The sequence below is a fragment of the Apteryx rowi genome, unplaced genomic scaffold (assembly GCF_003343035.1).
Source record: "Apteryx rowi isolate R43461 unplaced genomic scaffold, aptRow1 scaffold_57, whole genome shotgun sequence".
Taxonomy (NCBI): domain Eukaryota; kingdom Metazoa; phylum Chordata; class Aves; order Apterygiformes; family Apterygidae; genus Apteryx; species Apteryx rowi.
In genome coordinates, this window is record NW_020450838.1 from 2,930,912 (window position 1) to 2,955,832 (window position 24,921).

The 24,921-nt window shown below is 38.5% G+C and overlaps 1 protein-coding gene across 1 annotated transcript in view; it reads right to left on the reverse strand.

Moving 5' to 3' along the window:
• The window catches only part of RALB (RAS like proto-oncogene B), a 51,814-nt gene extending 28,756 nt beyond the window's left edge, over positions 1–23,058 (reverse strand). Inside the window, exon 1 of the mRNA XM_026082198.1 lies at positions 22,932–23,058. The gene's annotated coding sequence lies outside the window, so the exon portion shown is untranslated. The remainder of the gene's footprint in view (positions 1–22,931) is intronic.
• Positions 23,059–24,921: the final 1,863 nt, after the last annotated feature.

Genomic DNA, 24,921 nt, shown 5'->3' on the forward strand with positions numbered 1-24,921 from the left:
CCCCGCGAGAGCGCGCGCCCGCTCCCCCGGCACCGCCCCCTCCTCCCGCCCTGCCCTGTCACGTGGCGCTCCGGGGCCAATGGGGCGTCGCGGCGGGGGAGGGGCGGGAGCGGCGGTTGGTGCTGAGGTGGCCGCGCGGCGCGGGGCGGCTCGGCCGGGAGTCTCCTGCGTGACTGCGCGGGGGGGGGGCTTAAATTCAATTAATTTTCCTAGATTTAAATGTTTAGAAAGTTTGACCGATTTTAATTCCACACCCTGAAGCTACAAGTGAATATACTGGGTAAAATTCTTCCTCCTCTAGAAACAGCAGTCCAGCTTTACAGAAGTTGTAGGTGAAACAATAGTCTGTTGACAAAGTAAGAAGGTGGAGGAGGAACCAAGGATGTGCTCCAAAGAGATGTGCTATAATCTGTGATTTCAAGGTTGGGAGGAGAAATAACAAGCACTGGGGAAAAAAAAGACAGGAATGTGGCTCTGAGAAGAGCAGAGAGCTTGAGAGCTGCATGCAAAGGAAACACCTTTTGATTCTGTCTTGAAGGAAACCAAATTTTCTACATTCTTTGTAATTAAATAGGATTGACATCATCATGACATCATCGTTGGTTTCTCCCCCTAATTCAAACAACTGCAAAACACCAGATTTCAGTTGACCTCTTAGATCCGAAAGAAGTGACTTTTGCTTTTCACGTTTGTTGGTTTATTGGGAAAGTAGTTCCTCCCCCTGTTTTCTAGACTGCATGAAATTAAGATCTGCATCAATATTCATTCTGCATTAGAAGCTGTCAGACTGAGAGCCACTGACAATTTGATGCCATGCAGAAAAGGGATAAACAGAGGAAAAATATTACTGAATGTGAAAGAAGGTTGTTTTATAGATAATACTTAAAAGAAATTGCCCAAATCTTAGTATTTGTGGGATTATGCATGAATTGTTTTTGAGATACATTTTGTGCATTTGTCCATAGTCCTAAAAAAGTCAAGTAGAAATTAATTAGGACTGTTTCCTTTTTAATCTTTAATTACATGTCGCCGTAGCCATCTTTCATGTTGTGCAGGCAATATGGTGGGACCAGTTGCTCTGATGTGACTATTCACAAAAGTTAAACCTTTTCAGCAAATCACATCTATGAGTTCAGATTACCAAGAACCTGAGAAGATGGATCTTTTTAAACAGAACATAGTATTAATCTGCTGCCCATACCACAATGCTGACACTTCCTCTTCCCCCCCTTGCAAAAAAGGGTTAAGAAATTAACCACATGTATCTTGGTTCTGCAAATCGTTTAAGGGAAATCTACTTCTTTATAGCAATCCAGTCATGACAAAGAACATTTGTCTGATGCCACATTTTGAGTCATTATGCATGTTGCCTGGTATAATCGCCATGGTTACCATAGGTGTTACAGATATATTTTTGCTTCAGTACTTTAGAAAGAAAATTTCTATAGAATAATTTAGGAGAGTAAATTTCCTTTGCATTGTCATCTATATTACATTTAATTTATTCTCACTGCTTTACAGACAAGAGATGAAAAAATTTATCTCCAGCTGTTGCTTCGTCATGTTGTAATATGTTTTGGACTCCAAATTCTTTGAGACGGGCAGTATTTTTGATGCATGTATTTAGTTGCTAGCCCACTGGGGATATAGCAGGGCACTTTAGAAATGTTTTCAAGAGAAATGGTTAGCTGATCCTCGGGTTAGCTGAAATGAGTTCTAGAAACTGTAGTCATGAGAAAGATGTAAAACCTAGATGGATAGCTCTATTCAGTGTTTTAATTGTAGGAATAACTGGCAGAGAAAATGAAAGATATTTTAATAAGGAATTAGGGCACAGATCCCAGCTGTTGATTCAGGCAAGGGGCACAATATGAGAACGGACATGATGTACGTGATAGCGCAGACCCAGCCCTACCCTGAATGCTGCAGGAAGAGGGGTGCTGCGTGAGCGTCACAGTGACCAGGGCTGACTACAATACCCACTGCGGCTGAGGAGAGAGAGGCTAACGTTGTTATCTCCTTCTCCCTTCTGATAAATTCATGCTGGCTGGCTGGGACTGGCAGTTGCCTTGGCCTCAGTGTTTGTCATCTACATCTGTACAGAGTATGTGTAAACTTCTCCATCTGCCTACCCAGCTCTCACTCGACAACATTTTGTACCATCTCTGCCCTCTTTTTGCACAAGTGACTATGGAAGGAGCAAGGTAAGGAGTCCAGTTAAGGAAAAATATATTTGAGGAACTATAAGGCCTAACAGGCTGCAAATGATGGACAGAGGGAATTACCTGTTCCTGCAGGGGGTAAGTGATAGCAATCTTAGTGGTAAAAGGAAAGGTCTGTAAACTGCTGAAGAATTTGGAGGGACGATCGTGCATTGCAAGAGCAAGAGAATCAGCGGAAACTAGGAAGTCAGTCTTTACAGATTCACTGATGTCATTTGCAATCTCTGGCAATAACAGTTAGAAATAAGAAACAGATTCTCTTCTCTGCAGGAATCTGCACACCTAAGCGGGACAGCTGCAGGACAGGTTTTGCACACCTTTTGCCCCAGCCTCAGTTTACAAGAGTTTGAGACAGGAACAGTTGTTACCTGCACTGCCAGCAATGACCACAAAGAAATCAGAGGTCAGTGGAGAGAAGAAGTGAGCGCAGCAGTGGTCCTGCCACACCTCCAGCGCTGCGACTGAGAAAGTAACATGAGAACGGGTTAAACCAGCAGAGAGGTTTTGGGCATTGCTGAAGGGATTCTTAGTTACACGTGGCCAGGGTCCTGCAGCACCCGTGCAGTACAAAGCAATGGGTCAGTGAAGGTAACCTGACCCATACGTTTTTATTAGTTTATTCAATCCAAAGCCACCGTATTACTGATATCCTAGTTATTAAACCATTCTTCAGTCAGAATGAATGCTTGTCTAGAACTAGGAAGACAACAAGAAGGCTGACTGGGGAAAATAGAAAATAACGTTTTGTATTAGCTAATATACTATGATATCCTTTTTGTTCTCAGAATACTGTGTTTCTTGTCTGTGCAGAATTCAGCTGCCAGTGTTAATCTATGCTTAGATAACTTGTCAGAAGAGGTACGTGTACACAGTGTGTGCTCAAACAGAGTTTGTTCTAAAATAAAAATAATGCAGTCAAAGATCGCTTTCTCTTTGGGCATGGATAGTCTAATAACTGCAGTATACAGATCATTTGTATACTTAAGAGAACGACTGATCTTGTAATGATTTATGAATTTCAGGATTTGAAAAAACATAAAGGAGCAAACTAAACTATATCAGAAACAGACAATAGTAAAAGAAATATGATTGTGGCTTTTGCTTGTAGGAGTTTATGGCTTTTTGACTACATCATGCACTTCATTTTTGTTACAGACAGCAGTAAGTCACCACTCGGGAAACAAAGTCCACTAGCAAATCACCATGCAGTTTCTGATGCAGCTGGGATCTTGGCAGGAAAAAAGATCACAAGGTAATTTTTAAGTGGGAGATTTTTACTGACATGTGAGGTGAGGGATTTCACATTCCAGTTTTACAAGCACTACCCTTCTGATCAACATGCTTATCAACAGCATGAAAGATTTAGGGCCTGATCATGGAGCCCTTATAGAAAAAAGGCTCACTTTATTACAAATATCCTGATAGCCTAAAATTAACAGGGAAACAAAAAAAAGGACTAGAGAGAAGCATAAGCGGTCATGTAGTCTTATTCCCTGCCCCACAAGCAAGATCAGTTTTATATATATCATTTTTGGCATGTATGTGTTTAATGCAGTGAAGACTGCAGTGTCTTCATAGCAATTTATTTAAAATATTTGATTACTTTACCATAAGGAAAATCTCAACAATATTTGCCTTAAATGTCACTTACTGCAGTTTAAGCCTATTACTTATTGCCGAGTTCATACTGGACAGAGCAATCAGATTTTTGTTTCTTTTTGCATCAACCTGTTAAATATTAAAATATCATTATTTTGTCACTCCTCAGACTTCTTTTCTTCCTTCAAAATAACACCTGTTTTTTAAGTTGTCCCTCATAGGTCATGTTCCCTAATCGCCTGTTACTCTCTTTCTTCCTTGGACTCTCTCCAGCTGGCCCACATTTCCTGAAGTGCACGGCTGAAGGACACATTAACTAAGGCTTTACCAGTTATATATGTAGGGTGGAAAGCTTCCTTTTGTGTCCTGCAGATAATGTTGAATGTTACTACCATTATTATTCTGAAGTCAATTGCATAAAAACTGGAATTAATCTGGAAACATGTTCATGTAAGGCAGAGTTTTTTTCTGGAATAATAATACAGTTAACGTCATGAGAATTTAGCTCAAGGAGTTGAATAGTGCCACCTGGTTGAATGACTGCTACTGGAGAGCAATCTGAGTGTGTTTGAAAGAAATTCATGTTAACAGAACAGCTCTTGTGTCATTTATTTTTTAATCAGATTTTTCAGATGAGATTATTGACAAATGTATCAATTTAATACTGCAAGTTACTGGCTGTGATAGCAACCAGCATTCTAGCAAGATGAAATCAATACTTCAAAAAGATTTGTCAATAAATAGTGGGGKTTTTTTAAGTATCTACTTCCATCTGCAGCCTCTAATTAAGTTGATCTAACTTAGAATGAAATCAAAATGACTGTCTAAAATAAACAAAGAACATCTTCTTATATAGGAAAAGCCCTTCATATTTGGTTTACTAGCTTCATTGTTATTACTGCACTTTTCTCTTTTCAATGTCTAATTTCAACATCTATTGCAAACATTTGGGAGACTTGATGCCCCTGTACCATTTTACATGGCAGTAGAATTTTTTTTCCCAAGCACCTTACGGTTTATGAGATGGATCTTGGGACCTGAATTTTGTACTAGATTTAGTTATTGTGATGGTAGTATTTCACCCATACATCAGTGCCATACTTCCTAGAAACACTCTGATATGACTCGGTGGATTAAAGTTAGGCTTTACTTTGGACATCACTTTGGACTACTATGCTGTCCACTATACTATGTCAAATTAGAGAAGGTCTGATTTAAACTTGAATGGGATATTTCTTCTGGAAATCCAAATGCTGTATGAAGTGGTTTTGATGTTAAAATAAATGGCCACATATTTTGTCTACCAAAATTCCTCTTCAGCTTCACTTTGCTGAAGATCCTTTACTCCCTAAACTTACACAATATAACACTGCATTATTCATTAGCTGCTTTATTTCAGCCCAGAGATAAAAGCCTTAAAAAAGTGCGTAAAGTGGTTCTTGTAGGGAACCTGTAGGAATTTGTTCAATCCGTTGAAGTTTATAAAAAAGTCTGTGTGGCTGAGAATATGCTAGTGTAAGTATCACATTGTTATGACATTACTTCATTCTCAATTATATAACTAGTTAAGAACATAGTGGAGTAATGTGGCAATACTGCTGCATATGAGATCTTCCCTATTGAGCTGAATGTTCATGGGTTGGTTTACACAGCTTCTTCTCCCATAGAAAAGACATGTTCCTTGGGTTGGTAACCTAATAAATCTACAGATAGCATCTGCTTTTATTTTCATGTTTGAATTGATAAGAGAATAATATGCTGTACATGGGAGGATTAAGAAAGGTATTATAAAAATAAGTACACATTGCATCTCATCTAGATTACATGCTGGCTTCTGTATTATCTTTTATCTTTTCAGTTATTTGTAGCACATGTTTAGGATCTGTCAAAATAATCAGAGATTAACTTTTTAGTAAAAACCTATCTGCTAGAAGCTAATTATGTCCATAGTAAATTGTTACTGTTACCTGGATATGTTGGTCATATTCAACCTATTAATTAGATCATGAATAACTACTTACTTGTTTGTAAACCGAAAAAAAATTTTTGCAAGTAACACATTATTGCTGTCTTACTCTTCTGATGCCATTTATATTAAGCTTCATATTCCTTTGGAAAAACTTAGGGGGAACTGTACTGGTTTGTGGGGTCCTCTGTCTGCAAGAATAATGTACCTTGGCAAGAACAGAACTATGGACTACATCAGACATGGCAAGTGCGCAGGCCAAGCATCTCTTAAACCCCCAAATTTTGTGATTTTGTTGTGATTTATTTTTGAATAGCCATAAAAATAGAACAGATGAAAGCCACACTAAATTAAAAATTGAAGTAATTACTAAGAGCCAGGAAGTTCTGAGTTAAGACTTCTGTTACTGTGGATAATATGAGCAAGCAAAGGATGTTATATTCAGCACTCACAGTAACAATTATGCGCAACATAAGGAGAAAAGAACATTTGATCACATCTGTTTATTTCTTTATATTTTAATTTAAAAGTTGTGGCCTTGTGATTAGGTCCACTAAAAGGCATGTTTAAGGGTCAGAAATTCAGCTGCTGCTATTTTCCAAATTTCATTGGAGCTACATAGATTTACAGCATGGTGGACATTGCATTATGTACTCACAAGCAAATCCACCCACCCTGCTACCCAAACTAGTCTCCTTGATATAAATGACTGCAATCCCAAATTCATCTGGTATTTGCAGCCTAAGAAATGGTTTGCTGGACAGCAGTTAACATTTGCTTTAACTTGATATTATCTTTTCCCTTCCACTACAGGGCCATGTTTTAAGACCCTATCGCTACATTATAGACTTTCTGCCCTGGAGCAAAATGACCAAAGAATGGTGACTTTCACCATTTTTTGATTAATTACAGTTTATTGGATGGTGTTATATCTTGGCTTTCTAAAATCTTGTTTAGTTGATTTGACGTTATCACTGTTGGAGAACAGAATCTGACCATGTGTATGTGTACTGCAAATCATGAAGAAATTTATTTAAGAAGTTCTCTCTATTCAGAATTAAAAAATAAAAATTACAGTAAATAAGAAACAAGCCCACACTGCGCCTGTCTTTTAAGAGGCTTTGAGAACTATGATTGCCCTTAATCATACAAATCACCTTTGTGTAACTTTGAGATCTTGTTTAGTAATGAGCTTTACACATCTTTTAGAGAACAATAAATCAAACTTTGACTTTTCTAAATTGCTTCTCTTCAATCAGGCATGAATTTCATTCTCAAGCTGGATTTCTTGAAGGGCAACAACAGACCTTTAGCTTCATTTTTTCTGATCAAACTTTCAGTAGCAGAAAATGAATTGATGTGATCTGTCACATGTAACTACATTTATTCCCCTTAGAACCCTTATCCCTTTATAAGGGATTTCAATTTCTTTTCTATGCAATGATTCTCTAACATTTTTAATGAAGGGACAACCAGGTGGCAAGACATAAAAAGCCTGCTTTTCCCATACTTTTTTTCTTCTATGACAATTCATATGTATAAAAACGTCTGCAAAATGCAGAATGATAGTTGTTACAGGTATAAATCACTACAGAAATGGTGAGGTAATGGCAATGGTGGCCTGTAATATCATTTTTCAGCTCTTTGGAACCAGTGCACAGAGCATCAAAGTTAATGGGGAATCTTTCAAAACAGAAAATGTAGAAGTCGCCCAGAAACTAGTGATCTGATTCTGAGCAGCAAGGTCTGACACCTTGCTATTTCTGACCACTGGATTTTATGGTGATTTTTTTTCATGCTGTTTTCAGTGTCACTTGATTATTTGCTCTTAGTCTTGGTCACTAAAACTTATGTTATTGAAACGAGGAGGGATGAAAACTGATTAGGGAGCCCATTCTGGAAACTTCAGGTGCCAGTTGAGAAATCCAAGCCTGGGACAAGTGAATAATGAGGTGTTTGCTGGCACATAACAAATTAATTGCTGGTCTCGAGAGTTTTTTATGGGTGTGGAAATCAGCTTCATAACAAAGCACTGTGACTGTCACTGTTCAGGAATCTGAAAATAAAAATAGAGTTGAATAGAAAAAGGAAGCAAACTCCCTTCAAGAACTAGTTTCTGCAGATAATGAGCGGTATCTGTTTATACACAGTATAAGAAAAATTATGTTTTTTCTTTTCTGCAGATCACTGGAAGACTTTGGTCTGCAAGCCTGAGGCCTAAACGCTTATGTGGGTTACTGTAAGATAATTGATGAAATTTAAAACTAGCATTGGTAGTTTGCACTGTCCCATAAGTGTACCTAGTTCATGAAAACAGATGGACAATGCCAAGCAGATAATATAAGCCTGCCCATGGAAGCTAGAACTCTGAAGGCACAGAGCCGCCCAGTGTAGTCAGTATAAATAACAACATCTTTATGAGAGCAGGGACTGTTCAGTGAGAGTGCTCTAACCGTTAGAGAGGAGAATCATGATGGTTCTTGCTCGTACTCTCTCTGGCTCAGTGAATATTATTCCATGCTAAGTGGAACAGCTTCAACAAGATGGACTAAACACACCCTTTGCCTAGCATAGGATAGTCTTTGGCTTGCTATTTAGGGGACTTTCCTTCTACGTGCGGGCTCAAATCACTTCAGAGGAGGAGGAAATTGAGCTTTCTGTATGCTGGAGARATGCTGTGTCCCCTAAGACATTGGATAAAAGGGGTGCACTTCCTGTAATCTGAAAGAAAAGACTGCTACGCCCTCCTGCCTTCCCTTTTTCAATTTGTGGAGCAGGGCAGGATTTACAATATACCCTGCTCTTAAGTTATTTCCTATCAACTTTCCACTGAACTTGTTGGCTTGCATAGATTACATTCCGAGAAGGAATCTGAGAATCTAACTGTAATGGCTTAAGATGCTATTTGCCCCAAAATCTGCCCACTCCTTTTGCCAAAGGTTGCTTATGTCTTAATGGAGAGGTAAATGATAATGTTTGTGCTCTTAGCTGTTCCATTTAACAGTTATAATTAATTTAGGATGTGAGACACTTAGGACAGCTAAGAGGCAGGTGTATAGCTGCGAATGGGCAAAGTAAATGGGAGATTCAAAGTTTTTAAAGATTTATCTTTTCTTGAGAAATGTTTTAACCCAACAGGTTATTTCCTTGTAAATTTAGAAAAGGTCTTTATATAGAGCAAGCCTGAGATATTATTATAGTCTTGTGGCAGCTGCCACTTCCTTCGAAGAAAGGGCAGCCCTTCATGCTCCTTGGAAAGCAAAAATGCTATGGATTTGGCCATTATGTCAAACGCAAAATGCAATAGTCATGTCACGTCCATGCTAGATTCAGCTTGATGTAGTTCTGCCTTTTCAGTTTCTTTTCACAGAGCCTAAGCAATGTGGCCACCTGCTGAATCTCTCTTTTGATTAGCATGTAAAGAACCCTTTGTTTGGATCAGCTGGGCTCCTTCAACTCCTCTGCACTGGAGGCTCAGCAACAGTTTTGTTGTAGCTTTTCTTAAACCTCTCCAAGAGTTTTCTGGGGGTAATTTGGGGAGCTTTCAATTCACAAAAACATGGTCAAATTCAATTCATTTTCCATTTAGCTAATTTATATTTTCTTCCTTTGTTGGGTGATATTAACAAAGACAGGTGTAAGCTGCCATTTCCAAATACAACCTGGATCATGGTGGAAGGAACTGCAGTACTAAGGTATAGGGACTGCCTGCAGAATTCAAATTTGCTTAAACTTCAGGGTTCATCTCTAATAGTTGGTTAAAAATTAGCTGATCTTTGCAATTTTTTATAGAATTCTTTGCCCAAAGAAAGCTTACAAACACTTTTATTACACTATGCCATTTCTGGCTTTTCTGTCATTAAGATTCTATGTATCTTCATGGAAATCTTGTTTCTTAGCTCTTTTCAAACAAACATTTGACATTGCTTGACATGAAAAAATAAAAGCAGGTAAAGACTGCAGTGAGAAGGAAATTTAAAAAATTCAAAACCTGTGGTGGGAGACTATTTTGGAAATAGAAGTAAAGAGGTTCAYCTGGGACTCTTACCTGTACTAGACAAATTGATTGCCTACATTAAAAGATAGGAATCATTCTAATATGAGTCCGGCAGTCCTGAAGTGACCTCAGATACATGAGTTTATTCTAGTTAAATGAAAATTAGATTTATTCAGTGCCTGTGTTCCCACATACTCTTTCATCCCCAGAACTTTCCACCTTGATTTAAAGCTGTCATCATTCTTATAGGGCTTCTCCACACACAAGTTCACTCTACCTCATAGTTTAACTGTTGGCTTTTGACATAGTTGTCACATGACACAGGTGAACTGCCTGATAATTATCAGGTTTTGCTAGTCAGAAATAGGTATAAATCAAAAACATTTTTTCTGTCAGTTCCCAAAGCTGCAAGTGTAAAAACATGCAGGTGTGATTGCCATGTTTTTGTCCTTGGTTGCTGCTCCTACAGCATCAATTTCACTAGCAACTTTCATCTCCCTCATGTAAATGAAACCTTTCCATCATACACCTTCTTCCCTTTAAAAAAATTACACTGAAAGGGCTGCTGCCCTTATGAAGTTAGTTGTAATAAATCTGCAACTGTCATAAAGGAACATACTGCATGGTTTTATAGATTTCAAGGTCACAAATCAACAAGGAAAAAGGCTGTGGGATTTATTTCTCCAAAAGATGGTTTCCATATCCCTCAAGCTAAATTTATGTCTCTGTTAGCTATGCAAGAAATACAGCTTTTAATGTTTTTCCAGCCAGCCAATGGAGGACCATGACCACCTAGCTCCATTAGAGACTTCACTCAGTAGAAAGCCATAGTAAATAGGAACAGCAGCCTGTAAAGCTGACTGGTAAGATGCCTGTCATCTTTTTGGTACACACACTCCTACTTCATCTAGCAAATTTCCAACAACTAAGCTCACTCTTTCTTAGGTTTGGATAGCAAGAGTTTTGGACCACCAGGAGACTCCTGAAATGCTGCTAGATGCGGTGTGAAAACATGCTGGTTCAGATCTTGGAAGTGCTGATCAACTTACAGAGCCAAGATACATGAGGTGGTACCATACTTGTGGCTATTCCCAGTCTTATTTTAGTTCCATGCCACAAAACTATTTTCCATTTGTATTTTGGTCCATGGGTAAGGCTAACTCCTAGAGGAAGCATGATTTGCATTCTAGCTGGAAAATTTTAGTCAATTTTTATTTTTATTGTCCAATATTAATTCTAGATCCACTTTCATTAGATTCCAAACTTTTAATCATTAATTTTTCAGTAAAGTGTCAATGGTTTGTTGTTCCAGGGCATAACTCATTTGTGCTCTGAACTGCAATCCTTTTCAGCATGCCAGAGACACTGCTCCAGTTAGTTAGGCACCTAGAGCTTTTATTCAAATCATAGTTTTTGAGCTTAAGTCTTTTCGCATAAACCACTGATGATTTCCAAATCTACCAGTTTGCTAGCAGCCTTATTTTAGTTGTATAAAAGTATATTAGCTCTAGTTCTTATTCTGTTCCATGTAAAACATTTAGTTCTGGTTCTGCCAAAACTTTGTTGCTCATGTTTTAGTTGCTGTTAATAAAATGCATAGTGTCCTGTTCTGCATCCTGTTAGTGCTAACACAGGGTGCTAATATCCAGTGTAGATTCATCCCTCCAAGGACAGGAAATGGTCTGCTTGCTGATTCAACTCTAACCAGAAATAATATAGACTAAGAAAATTTAAAGAGGGAAAATTTTAGCGAAGAACATAAGAGTTAAGAATTTAACAGTTGGAGGAGAAAAATCAAAACTGGCTTGAAAGTCTTTGATAAATGGTAACAATAACAGTAATGAAATACAGCCTGAGGATCAGCCTAACCTCAGAAACCTCTTTTGTATGTTTTTCCTTTTTAATCAATTGTTTTTAGGTTGAAGAATTTATGTGTACACAGATCTTAAGGTAGGTCACATAGACTAGTGAGTACATTTGTAATGAGGATGAAACAGTATAGAAAGAGATGCGGTTCTGACCTCTGTATCTTTGGCATGGGTAGTGGATGCCATTTTGTCTTTTCATTCCTTGAATTTTTCTAACTGCTATATTTTATTCTGGTCTGTATGACTTATTATGTCAGTCTAAGCATACAGAAATTCCAATTTGATATGAAAAGAAAGATTATTGAACAAAGATTTTACAAATGTTTTTGCAATTTAATGTTGCTGCTAGTAACGTGTGTGTGGAGTAGCCCCATGAGGATGACAGCTTTAAATCTGTCATTTAAACTGTCATTTGTTCAATTTATCTAAATGCTGTAAGACAACAGCATCCACTAATAAAAAGTTAAAAAGACTATGTGGTTAAGAGTGGTTTGTTCTGGAAAACATTAATATTACAAAAACTGCCCGTGGAACTGACAAATTCTAGACAAGAAGCTAAGGTCTACTAGGGGAGGAGAGACTGAATTCTGATGTCCCTTTCCAGGTCAGAATTGAATTACCTTGGCTTAGGAGATATGGCATGTCTGTGGATAAATACAGGTCATTATTCCCCAAGCTCTGCTACAGTGTAGGGTGATAACCGCACAAAATATATTTGAAATTCACAAATTAACAAATGGAATGCAGTAATTGTTGAGCTGAAAGGAAAGAGCTTCTTAGCTGGGTGATTTTACTGGGACATAAATATTTGAGTAGAGGCATAGCATAAAGAGGTTAAAACTGACCAAGTTTGCTTCATAAAGGGCTAAAAACAAAGGCAAGTCCTCAGGTTCTTAATTTTTCCTCTCCCCTGAGCAGATTAGCAATCACAGTACAGGAGAGTGAGGCTGTTTGCACACCCATGTACAGATTATGGCTTCTATTTCATGGCCAGAGTTGAATATGCTCCTGCCTGAACAGGGAAGGGCTAAAGATTTGCTGTGTATCTATGTTAACAGAAACTCTCTAGCTGATTTAGCATGACTAGGCAGGATGCTGTCCTTCCTCTGAGCTTGCTAATGAGTAACAGGAAGTATTGCCTTCCTTCCCTGGTCCCAGCTTGCTGCCTCCACAACATCCCCTGCCTGTACTGCCAGGGCATCCTAACCGGATTCCAGCACCAGTATGCACACACTGCTTTAAAAAATGGGTCCAGCCATTTCAGGTGGATATAATTTTTTTTTCCCTTCTAAACCATTGTGTATCATGCATGAACAACTGCCATGTTTTACCCAGTGGTGAGTATATTTCAGTTGTGGGGGACGGATCTCTAATTAACTTGTTATCATAATTATTATAGCACCAAAATGTTTGGGGCATCAATTACAATTTTGAAAAGCAATGACATTGACAGCTTTGAGCTTGAAATATGTTATATCAGTGTAACCTTTTTATCAATAAGTTTAATATGTTTACAGTTGTGGGAATTTTTTTAATTTTAGCTGTCATGTTCACGTTTCACCCCTGTAGTAATGGACTTTTCCCTCTGATGACTCACAGGAAATAGAATATCCACTCAGTCTTTCACATAATAAAATGCAACAGTTCCCCACATTGTTCACTGCAAAAAAATTACAGTGCTTGTAGAGCAAGAATTTAATGCAACCGCAAACACTAGCATAAATATGTAATTATATTGAATTTCAGTTGGACTTGTGACCTCATTTGAAACTGTTGTGATCTCACTAGTTATCATAGTGCCTACTTTGGGAACCACTGCTTTAAACATTGTTAAATAGCAGATATATATTTCTGAGTCATCTTAGCACCCTGTAGCTGAAGGCAGCATAAAGCCAACATATCCTAAAAACAAGACTAGTGACCAGGTTCTGTTAAATCCATTCCATTATCTTAGTCTACTTAAACATTAAATAACCCTGTATTGCTATAAAGCAAGCTTGCATATTGTTCTCCAGTTCATTAAAAAAAGCATTGTATAATAGGCATACGCGTGTTAGAAAGGGTTATGCAGCATTACTGACTTCCTCTCCCCTTTAGTGTCTTTGTATCAAGAGTGATGACCATATTCCAGTCCAGCAACTTCAGCACCAAGTCTGGACTTACCCTGGGACAACACAGTGGAATCTGACTGCTCTTCAAAGCAAGGCTAATTTGTATTGTAAAATTAGTTTCTTGTTTCCTTTTTGATTTTCACTAATTTACATAAAGTTATAGACATACATAATGCCTTAAAGGTGCATAAAAACAAATGCCCCTTCCGTGTGGAGATTACAATCAACAATAAGAAATAAAAACACAATGTAAAGAACTATTGCCAGGAGGCAATAGATTTTTTCCATGGACTATGCTTTTCTATGGGACATGCACTTAGTAATTCATAATCTACAATCAGTCCCGGTTAAGTACTTTGTTTCTTTTAAAGATGTAAATAGCAACGCCTAGTGGATTAGCACTGAAACATTTTATGGAAGAAATGCATTTTAGGAAGGATTTGAATGGAGATAGCATTGTGATTTCTTCCAAAAGACTTATCAGAAAAGGATTTACAACAGAGAAGAAAACATCATGCCTTTTCATCACAGTTACTTTCTGAAAAATGAGTACTGAAGAAAGATAAGGAAACTTTCTGGTAGACTATTTTATTATCAAATAGCAACTTCACTCCACCCTTCTCCTGTATTTGGCTTCTTACAGAGCGCCTGGAGCTGCAGTTTTGTTCCAAGACTACCCTCAGAAAAATCCCCTGCCATTATCAGACATGCTAAGAAAAGAAAGAAATGTATACTCCTTCCAAAGAGGAAAAATGTAATTAACTGCCATCCATCAAAATTAAGAGAGGTACCTCTTTAGCTTGACTGAAAGTTAATGTAGCTTTCCACTGAACCTTAACCAGCTGCATGTGCTGAAACTAAGCCATGGACACATCCAGTAGCACTTTTCCCCAAGCAGAAGTTTTAGCTGAGATTTACATCCATCTCAATTACTTAAAGAGTTTCCCTGAAGATAAAGTAATTGTTTCAACTTCTATTTAAGTGAGAGCACTCAGTTTTGGTAATTCATACTTAGATCATGTTAAAATTAAACTGATATTGTAATTCTTTCTGTCAGCTTTTAATCTTCGAAATAGCTCAGAATGGGGTCTGTTCCCACTAGCAGAAGAGCCTTGATATTGACTCCAATGATGGGAGAGAATAGATTGTGCTGTCCTTGGACCCACTGTGCCTCCCTTGCTGAAAGAAGATAGGACCCAGAACCTGCTGAATGTATTCATGTGAATAAAAAGCCTGCAAGATAAACCCGCAGATCCTGTCGCTCATATACATGTAGAATTCACACTGATTTTAATTATTCTTGTAATTACAAGGAACTCATAATTCCTGCAGTTCTGTAGGGAAATGAAGTATGTGTCACCTGCAGATGGCCAAAGAAAGGAAGGGAATAGTATTGTCATACATTTCTTCTCACTGATACCTACAGCAACAGTAAGTGTATTAATGGGGTGGTCAAGCCCCAGAGGCTGTGTGAGTCAGATTCCAGTTCAAGGACCTCACCATAGCAGGCTGTTGAGATGACAGTAATCAGGAGCAGCTGAGGACTGTGGTTTCGTACCTCCTGTCATCCACACATTCATACTTGGACAGAGAAGCAGACTTGGGGGGAAGGTTAGGTGGAGCAATAGGCTGCAGGGGAACACTACCATCCCTTGCTTGCTRTTCTCCGCACGCAAACAACCAACGAATGAAAGCAGTAGTGGTGGAGGAATGTGTTCTTCCTACCCCCAGACAATGAGACAAGGCAGTGGGCTGTATAGAAATGTTCCCTTTCACATGTCCAAGCACCCACAAACTCATTCAGACAGAAGCGCAGCAACAACTCGTCTGTATCAGAATGCTGTTGTTGCCCCCATCTCAGAAGCATGGTCAAGAAGCCTGCCTCCCTCCATTCCTTCTCCTTGGGATGAGGCAGTGTCTTGCTCCTTGGAGTTTCCATAGAAAAGCTGGCCAGGCCAGGCAGAAGCATCCCACAGACCAGATGTGGTCAGTGGGCTACGTGTTGAACCATGCTGGCGCAGAATTTTCAAAACCAATCAGTGTCAGCCTGATTACGTCCACTGACTATGCTGGGAGTTAGGCCAATGCTAAGAGCTTTCAAAAATCACCACCTATGTCTGTACGTAAAGACTCTCATTCTACCCTCAGTCTTTGTGCAAGCCTTCTCTTTGCAATAGGACACCCTCTAGTCATAGAAGGCCTACACAATCCTACCTCTATAAACTCAGACACTGCGCAGCATTATAAAGGAAATTATCATCTCCCAAGACGAACATAACACATGGCWTATGGCTTTTGGAGTCATCAGTCCTTAGTAGAAACTAAGGGAGACCAGTATGAACAAGCTGAAGAATTATATTGAACTCATAATCCTGACAACTATAGCCAGTTTTCTTTTTCCTTGGTTACCTCATTTGTTGTCGTGACTCTACATTGTGAGACAAAAACCCAGTAGACAAAATATGGAATTAGGTCCTACTAACTCAGCTGCAATCTAACTAGTTCCTCCATACTGTGGCCATGTGGAGATGGTTGCAGAATGTTACGAAGGGATGAATTTCTGCATCACAGTGCTGAGGTGGGAAAACCACAAATTATGTTTGTGGGTTGCCACTGTGATGCTACAGTGTGATGTGTGATGTAGTTTTAGTATGAAAATTGCTGTAGCCTAAACATTTCTGTCCATGGGTAATATACCTTGTTTGTAGAGGGAATATCCATTACTTGGGTTTAAAAGGCTTTTTTGGAGGTAAAAACAGCTAGGAACATGGCTGGCTGAGACCAAGACTACCAGGATGGAAAGATGTTGGAATTTAGATTACAGTAGTAAGAAAAAGAGATGACAAAGCAGAACTTTAAAAAGTCTCTCAGATGAAAAGCTTTGCACAGGGAAGGAAATGACAGGAATGGAGGGTGCTGCTTACTAAGGAGTAGAGATAGGAAACAATGCTGTTGTTGTAGCTGTGGGGCTGACGAAGGTCAGAGAAGATAAGCTCTAATTTGTCTGCTCTCAACACAAATATGGAAGGTCAGGGACTTTCAGTGAAAAAAAAGAGGCCAAGGAACACTGTGGCCAAAGAGTTTGCTATATTTCAGTGAATTGCAATCTATGGTGCTTTATTTTTTTCAAGTGGAGGACAGTGCATTCAGCAACTTTATGCAGAGTATCTGCCCTAACTCAGACTCACCACATGCCTTCTGAAAAATTAACTATAAACCTGAAGAGCTGCAGGAAGTTCTGGGAAGGGCCTGACCAAGGTATGGTAGCTGGAGAAGTCTCTACTGAACAGGGAACAGACAGCAAGACTGGAAGGTTCAGCTCTCAGGAAGAATTGCTAAGCAGAATATTTCCACCTTGAATACATGCTTTTGTGACCCCCAGTTGAAGAACTGTGCCTGGTGTTTAATGGGACACTAGTGACAAAAGTCCCAATGGCATCGGACCATAACTGGATCTTGTGAAAGTAACTGGGAGGGAGCCCCAAAGGGGCACCATGATAAATTTGTTTCACAGGAGTTTCTTATACAAATCCATCTCCTAGGAAACGATATGTATTTGTATACATTAACATTCTTTACCTGGTATTATTAGATATATAGAATGTGCCTAGGTTCACTGCTATTTAGATTTCCCTCCTTTAGCATTCCTAGATCTTGCCAGAATGTCTGCTTCCACAGACACAAAGGTTAATTAAACACATCCGCCCATTAGAGCAAGGAGTGAACATTACAGTCTGGCCCAGAGCTACCTTTTTCAGCTGTCAGCACTGAAAGACACTTGGAACCACAAGCTAGTCCTCAAGCAAAACTAGTTTCAGCAGAAACTGCTTGTTTTAATGAACAAAAAAGTCCTTCCCTATATTTAGGGTTTCAGCTTGTACTTGTCTAGCTGTACCTAATTTCAGCAAGAAACATTCTATTGGTATTTTGCAAGTTGCACGATCCAAGATATTTGGATCTTTACAGTGCCATGATTAACACATAATATGGAATGTTGGGAAAAATGTACCTTGCCTGCATTGCTAACTCCACCTTTTATAATTAATATAGCTTAAGATAACTGAAATTGTGTTTTTCATCACTTGTGGTATTCATTAATTTTGTACCTTTCACTGTAATTGCATAATGGAATTAAGTGGTCAACCCCCTCATCATGCATTTCTTCTCACTTTCTTTTCAGTTTCATTTGCTGATTCTGATGTGTAAGCAACATATTACCACAAATACTTTCTCAGTTCTGCAAATCAAATCTACATAACAATGTATTTATTATATTAACGCCTCACAGTACCTCAGCGTCCCTCTCACTGTCTTACAGGGAATGAAGGAAAATAGCATACATCTTTCAAAAACATGTATTGTTGCCATGCCTATAATTCCCACTGCTGTGAAGAACTGACATTCCCAAAATGTTTCCTGTCTGTGCTGAATCAATGGAACAAGAGTGTGATATGTCTATATAAGAGCAAGGACTAGTAATGAGATCACCAAGGTAGATGAGATACATTCAGGTTTTCACTGAAAGTGGGTTCTTAAATAAATTGAATGTTTAAAATGGCACAATGTCCAATTAATGATATAGGTTGGCTTGATATACACTCTCCTCAGGAACAGATGAAGCAAGTATAACTCTTTCTACATCCACAATTCAAGGCCCATATTTTGTCAGAGCTCTTCTCAAATGAGATAATAAATTATAAATCCGCCATTCTCATTCAGATTGTCCATGAACAATTTCTGATTTTCTCAAGCTCACTTATCCTTCATAGCTATTAGCTGAATGGTTGCTGAAAGTGATTCTCTGCTCAGGAACTGTACACACATGTATTTCATTTGTAACATTTCTACTGTTTTGGTTAGTTTTGATCAGACATGCAGATCACCAAGTATTGTTTCTGTTCCCAAACTGGAAGAGAACACCTAGGCACATCTATAATTTCAAACCTTGTTTTTCACAAATATTACCTAATGTTTGATTAAAATTTGCAGCTCCTCGAACATCATTACCATTGCTCACGTTTGGTGGGTTAGTCATAGGAGCTATAGATAAAAGGGGCATGAGTGAATAGTCACAGAAATATTTTCAGTTATTTGTAGTGCTTTCTCTGATTTGGTTTCAAAGTCTATAAAAGTCACAGAAGTCTCTTCTCCTGTCCGCTTTATACTGGACAATTCATGCATGGTTTTCAACAACTCCCTTGGGAGGCAGCATCTCTAAGCCCTGGCAGCCACAGACACAGTGCTGCCTTGCAAACTGCCCATCATTTGGCATTGGGCCATTTTCTGAAGTCTGGGAGAAAAACACCTTTGTCTCTAACAGAAAGTGAAAGAGAAGGTGGAGCAGAACTCTGACCAATGACAGTTGACCACTGATGACCAGCCCCTAGTGATAAGTGTAAAATATGCTCATAGTTAAAGAGAAGATAGACCCAAAAGGAAAACAACATGGTAAATTAGAAGTGTTGACCCTGGGGAGGAGACAGAATGGCCTTCCTGGAACATCTGTTGGCTTCTTACCTTGTACCTTCTGCCTAACCTCCAGTTTAGCAGGCTAAACGTGTCGCTTCTGTTTCTTTACAAATACAACATGTTAAATTACTTTTGGGTTGCTTCCATATAGCATGCCAAAGCTTATTGACTGATTTCATCACCTAGGAGCATAATTTGCATTCAGCAATGAAGTGGTTGAATTTTTAAGGTATTTTGTTGCTAACTTGCAATTAAGATGGCAGGCTGCTTGCACGGCAGTGCCCTATGCATTATATACGGCAAAAGTTCTTATAAAAATCTCGGAGCTGGCCACAGCCTTGTACTGCTTTTCTTGTGCATGCCAGAAATAGCATATGATACTAAGCACTGGATAAGCTTGCATAACAGACAGCTGTGTCTATACCCAGGTTTGAAAGGGAACAAGGCACGGCAATATTATTTCTCCATTCCCTTTCCTGACTCTTTCTCTCTCTCTTATGCCTACGCATATATTTTCTGGGCCTATACTGAAAAGAAGTGGGCACCCACTACCAAACAGGTAAGAGATTTTTCTGGTCCTCACTTTGTCTGTGTCACATCAGCACAAACAAATATATGGAATATGCTCAGAAAAGCTATAAAGCTTTTGTTATATACTGTCTTGTTATATACTCTCTTGTTATACCATTGTCCTGGTACATCAGGCATACCATCAGCTTGAACCCAGGTACTATTCACTTAAACATGTTTTTAAGCATTGTATCCCTTTATGTACTGGTTTATTCAGAGATGACATAGCATATAGTTCAGAATTGCACATCTAAGCAGATGTTTCTTAAGATGCAATTGCTTTTTTGCACTTCAGGCTACATTTTCATTTAGTCGTGACAGTGTAAGCAGCAGTTTATCTTTTGCTTTCTGTGGGGCAATAACTTTACAATGCTCCATTTATTAAAGTGGTGGATATTGTTTTGTGGAACTGCTGCTGAGAATGTGATAAAAGGTGTTGCTACACTGAAAGCAAAGAGACGGCTGTGAGTTTTGTGTTCCTGTTTTTTTAGCAGAGATGTGTTTATGAGTATTTTTAAAGTTCAATATTATTGTAAACAAAATTTGTCCAGCTGTAACCTGAAGCTATATCTGAGCAAGAAAGACTAAAAAAGTCCTAACCAAAGATAGCAAGTGTTTTAGCTGCTTAGGAGAATTAAAACATAACAATCCGTGTGCAATTGAGAACAATTATTTTAGTTATTTAAGAAGTTCTCTCAACTTTAGAGTTAAGTCTGGTTTGATGATTAAAATACAGGGCAAGGAACCAGGAGGCATAAGCTCTATTTTCAGCTTTAGCACTGACTCACTGTGTGATATTAAGCAAGTCATTTAATTTAACTGTCTCACCTGTAAAATGAGGGAACCTACCTCACAAGTTCTATGTGAGATTAATTAATTAAACATTTGCTGCACACCTAAAAGTTCTTGGATGGAAGGTGGCGGAAAATTTATTATTAAACACATATATAAACAGGATACAAGAGCAGAGATGGGTGGTTTCTATAAAGGAAACTCACATCTCTTTCATCTGTGAATTTTTTAACCATGACAACAAAATAATTGACTACAGAAAAACCTGTGGGTGAAGCCCTTGAAAAGAGTTTATAAATTGAAAAAAGTATAGCCACAAACTAGACACTGACTAAACTATAACTAACAGTAAAAATAAATGGTCATTCTTTAGTAGGGTGCACAATTAAGAGACTAAGGTGAATTTTACTCTCTTACAATCCGTGAGCACATTTACCTGTAATGGAAATGAAAAGCAGCAGATTTCTATCTGGAGAAAGGAAATTATGCTTCTTAAAAAAAAAAAAAAAAAAAAAAAAAAAGCTTTACTGAACTCATTGCCGTAAGACATTGCTGGAACCAAGAGCTTGGTGAATTCAAGAAATAAACACTTATATGGAAACAAGAATATCTGCTGTAATATTATATGAAATAAAAGGGTTAAAAACACTCATGCTTCCGAGCAGAAATCAACTAATAACTGATAGGTATTAAAAAAATCTTTCTTGGTGAAGTTAATTCAACAGCCAATTATTCTGGGTTGACTTGCATCTTTATCAGCAGGATCTGGTATAGGTCTCTGTCGGAGGCAGACTTCTGGAGCAGATGGGCAAATTATCATGCCCAGTGTTGCAACACTGAACGTTGCTTGGACGGGGCCAAGCAGCACACTAGCCCATTTTTAATACCCTTCCACTCTTACCATAACTACATTGTAGGAAATGGCAGGATTGTTCTGTCACAAAATTAACTATGTCAGCAATAGAAGAGGGCCCAGCAGCTTTTAAATTAAAGACAATTTTTTAGCTTACATTTCTTTATCGGAAAGCTCACAATACCGCTGAAATAACAAAAAGCAACTAGCATTGCTGTGTGTCCCTATGAATGAGCTGATCAAAATCACAGTGAGCAAAATAAAAATGGATAAAGTAGTGTGATCAGTGACATATCTGAGGGCTATACATCCCCTGTATGGTTGCTTGCATCACCAAAGACTGTTTGGGGAAAAGGCACAACGTATTTGCACTTTTCTGAAGCCAGTTATCGTTACCTTTTTTATTCACAAAAATATCACTAGTGCTTTCTGTTGGTCCCACTCAAAACAGAGCAAGGCCTTTATGTAAAGTGTGATCCCTACTTGGTTTCACAAACTCTCTGCAAACCTTTTCAATTAAGTTGGTGTTTGTTGCTCTACAAGGGCAACATTCACAGGGAAAACCTGCAGGTTCTAGTCCTTTAAAAGCAACTTTCTATGTTAATAAATAACTTCTACAATATCATTTGTTAAATATACATGCAGGTGGATTATTTAACTATAACAGTTTTTACGCTATGAATTCTAGAACATTATACTACTAAGTTATTTACATACCATGAATATAACTATAAATATATAGTTCAGGTAACTAGTTTCTACTAAGTTAGCATTGCAGAGACATCTAAGACAGAAACCTAGACCCTCCACCAAGAATGGTAGAGACTTTACATTTAGGCCTTCTTTCATTCTGTATTACAGAGCTAAAATACCAAGATAGAAAAGTGCAGAAATAACAACAACAGAAAGATTATGCAGTTATACTAAAAAGAACCAATGACTCACTGTTAATATGTTTACCCGGCCTGTATGCTTTAGGGATGAGCAGCGATTACTGCAGGAAACTAGTTCTTTTATTTTCTTTTTATTTTGTTTATTACTAGCTAGTACTACTGCATTCATTAAGTCAAACACGACTGAGAATAAACAAGAGATGCGTGTCATATAGTGTTAATACAATGCCATGTGCTCACTCAGGGCTGCTTGCGTGTACATTTAGCAGTTGTTTTTTCCTGTCTGTCCACAGCGAATGCTATATTGCCTCCTAGAGTAAATGCACCTTGTTCCTCCCGCAGCCAGCACCTACCCATAATCCAGTCTCGGCACCCTGGGAGCCTCCCCCTTTGCTGCTATCCCATTTGCTCACCCCAGCTGGGCCAGGAAACTCCTTTCTCTTCTCACTTCAGTGATGGAAAATAAAAGCGTGTTCTCCTTTCACTTGTCTTTGTGTCCTTAACTGCGCACGTACATAAATACATACACACATGATCTTCCCCGATGCAACTTGTCAAGCTAAGCTGTTTGCTTTTGCAGCTGATACTCACTGTGCTTAGCAGGGTCCTTGGTCCCAGAGCAGCTCTTGCTTCGGGAGCATGAATGAGGCAGGCAGGCAGGCAGGCGAGGGCAGAGGCAGCTCCACAACAGTTCCCCAGACCAATTCACACGACGACTGTGGCTGGACTCCTCCTAGTGCCTCAGAAAGCTGCAAGAAAAGGGAAGGGCTCAGGATATGATATCATGTGCTCATTCTAAAAACAAGGAAACTGTTGGAGATGATCAAAAAAGTAACAGCTTCAAAAATTCCTGAAGGGCTAATATCAGCAAATTTCTTTTCTGCTTCCCCCTCCCTACCCTCTCTAATAAAAACTTACAATAAATGGAAATGACAAACTTAGAAAACAATATTTAATTTAGTACTAGGACTAGCCTAAAAGATGCGTAACAGCTGAGCAACCTCAGAGCATTGTTTACTGCTCTGTGTCACTGTTTATTGTCCGTGCTTAGGTCTGATCTTAAGCTTTCATTTTGTTACCAGAGTTATTCAGGCAGATATTCATGCCAGCCCCGGCATCGCTGACCCTCCGTACCCCCCGTTGGGTTTGACCACAGGACCCCTGGGTAGCCGCTCCTTGGCAGTACCCTGACTTGTTTACTGCCTTTCGCAGTGAAGGTAAAACCTTCCAAAGCACCCAAGTGACTTAGGAATCTAGTCAAGATTTTCTAAATCAAGGTAAGCAAATAGGCTTGTAAATCTCACTGAAAATCAATGTGGCTTTGGTGCCGATTTGCTAGGGTTTTACTCCTTAGATCCCTTTCTCATTGCATAGAAAAAATAATCCATTTACAGTGCTATAGTATTATAAACCTATTTCCCAGATCATCATTTATGGCCTTTAAAAAAGAAAAAAAAACATTTGAAGCAAAGCAGATGTTCTAACTCAGCACAATTATTCTTAACCTGAATTCAGCTTTGAAGTTTGCTGTTTCTATTTCAGATCCAAAGAAGCACCTGCATGCCTGGAAGCTTGTCGGTTCTTTCCAGCTTTATCAATAGGTCTAATAAGTCACTCATTTTCCTCTCAAGTTGTCAGGATATTTTTGTTTTTGTTATGATCTCATAATACACTCTCAGAGGAAAATTTAGTACAGCCTTCAAGCACAAAACATTCTTATGTTGTGTTTGGAATTGCTAAATTCTGTTATTGCATTGTGCTTGCCTTTCCAATCTCTTTTTTGTGTTAAAAAATTCCTATGATTTTTTGCATGCAATTCATCCCAGATTCAGCATTAAACCACCCATGAGTTTAGGACAGAGTGACATACTGCAGTTTACTATCATTTTCAAGCTCCTGTATTGGTTTGGGGTTTAATTGCTTGAATTTGGGGGAACCTTATCATATTAAAGCAGTTCAGTGATTGGGCTTTGCATGTTTCCGTATTTGTCAGACCAGCCCTTTCCACTGAGCTGTGCAAAAGGGTGTTGCTCTTTCAGTTCTATTGTTTGAACAGAAGTATTTTGGTGCCAGATTTCTTGTTCTATTTCTGCCCTTTGCTAGCAGAATTTCAATTTCAGGAACTTGTTTTATTGGAAGAACAATATTGTATGCTTAATAGTTATTAAACAAATGCTGGTATTATCAATGCTTGTTTATCTAATAGTGATGTGTCTCCTAAATAAACCTTTGAAATGCACTAATAGTAAAATAAACTGGAACACACAAACATTTTGTTCATAAAGATTCTAGGACTTTTCTAATTATTTTTAGCCAGGAATCAAGGATTAATCATCTTTAGTTGCTCTTGGTAGTAAAGGTTAGTGGGGCAAACATAATAAACTGTGTGCGAGGTTAAGGAATATGAATTAAGATCAGTAAGTACATTCACTTTTGTAGAATTTGAGGGTTCCCCTATCAAAAATTGTGATACATTTCTGTTTCTGTTGATTGTTGGTAGTCCTGTAAAACCTGTGTGAATGATCACCCTTACCCAGCAGACCCTGGGTTTAAGAAGACACCCCAAAACAGTCTAGACTTG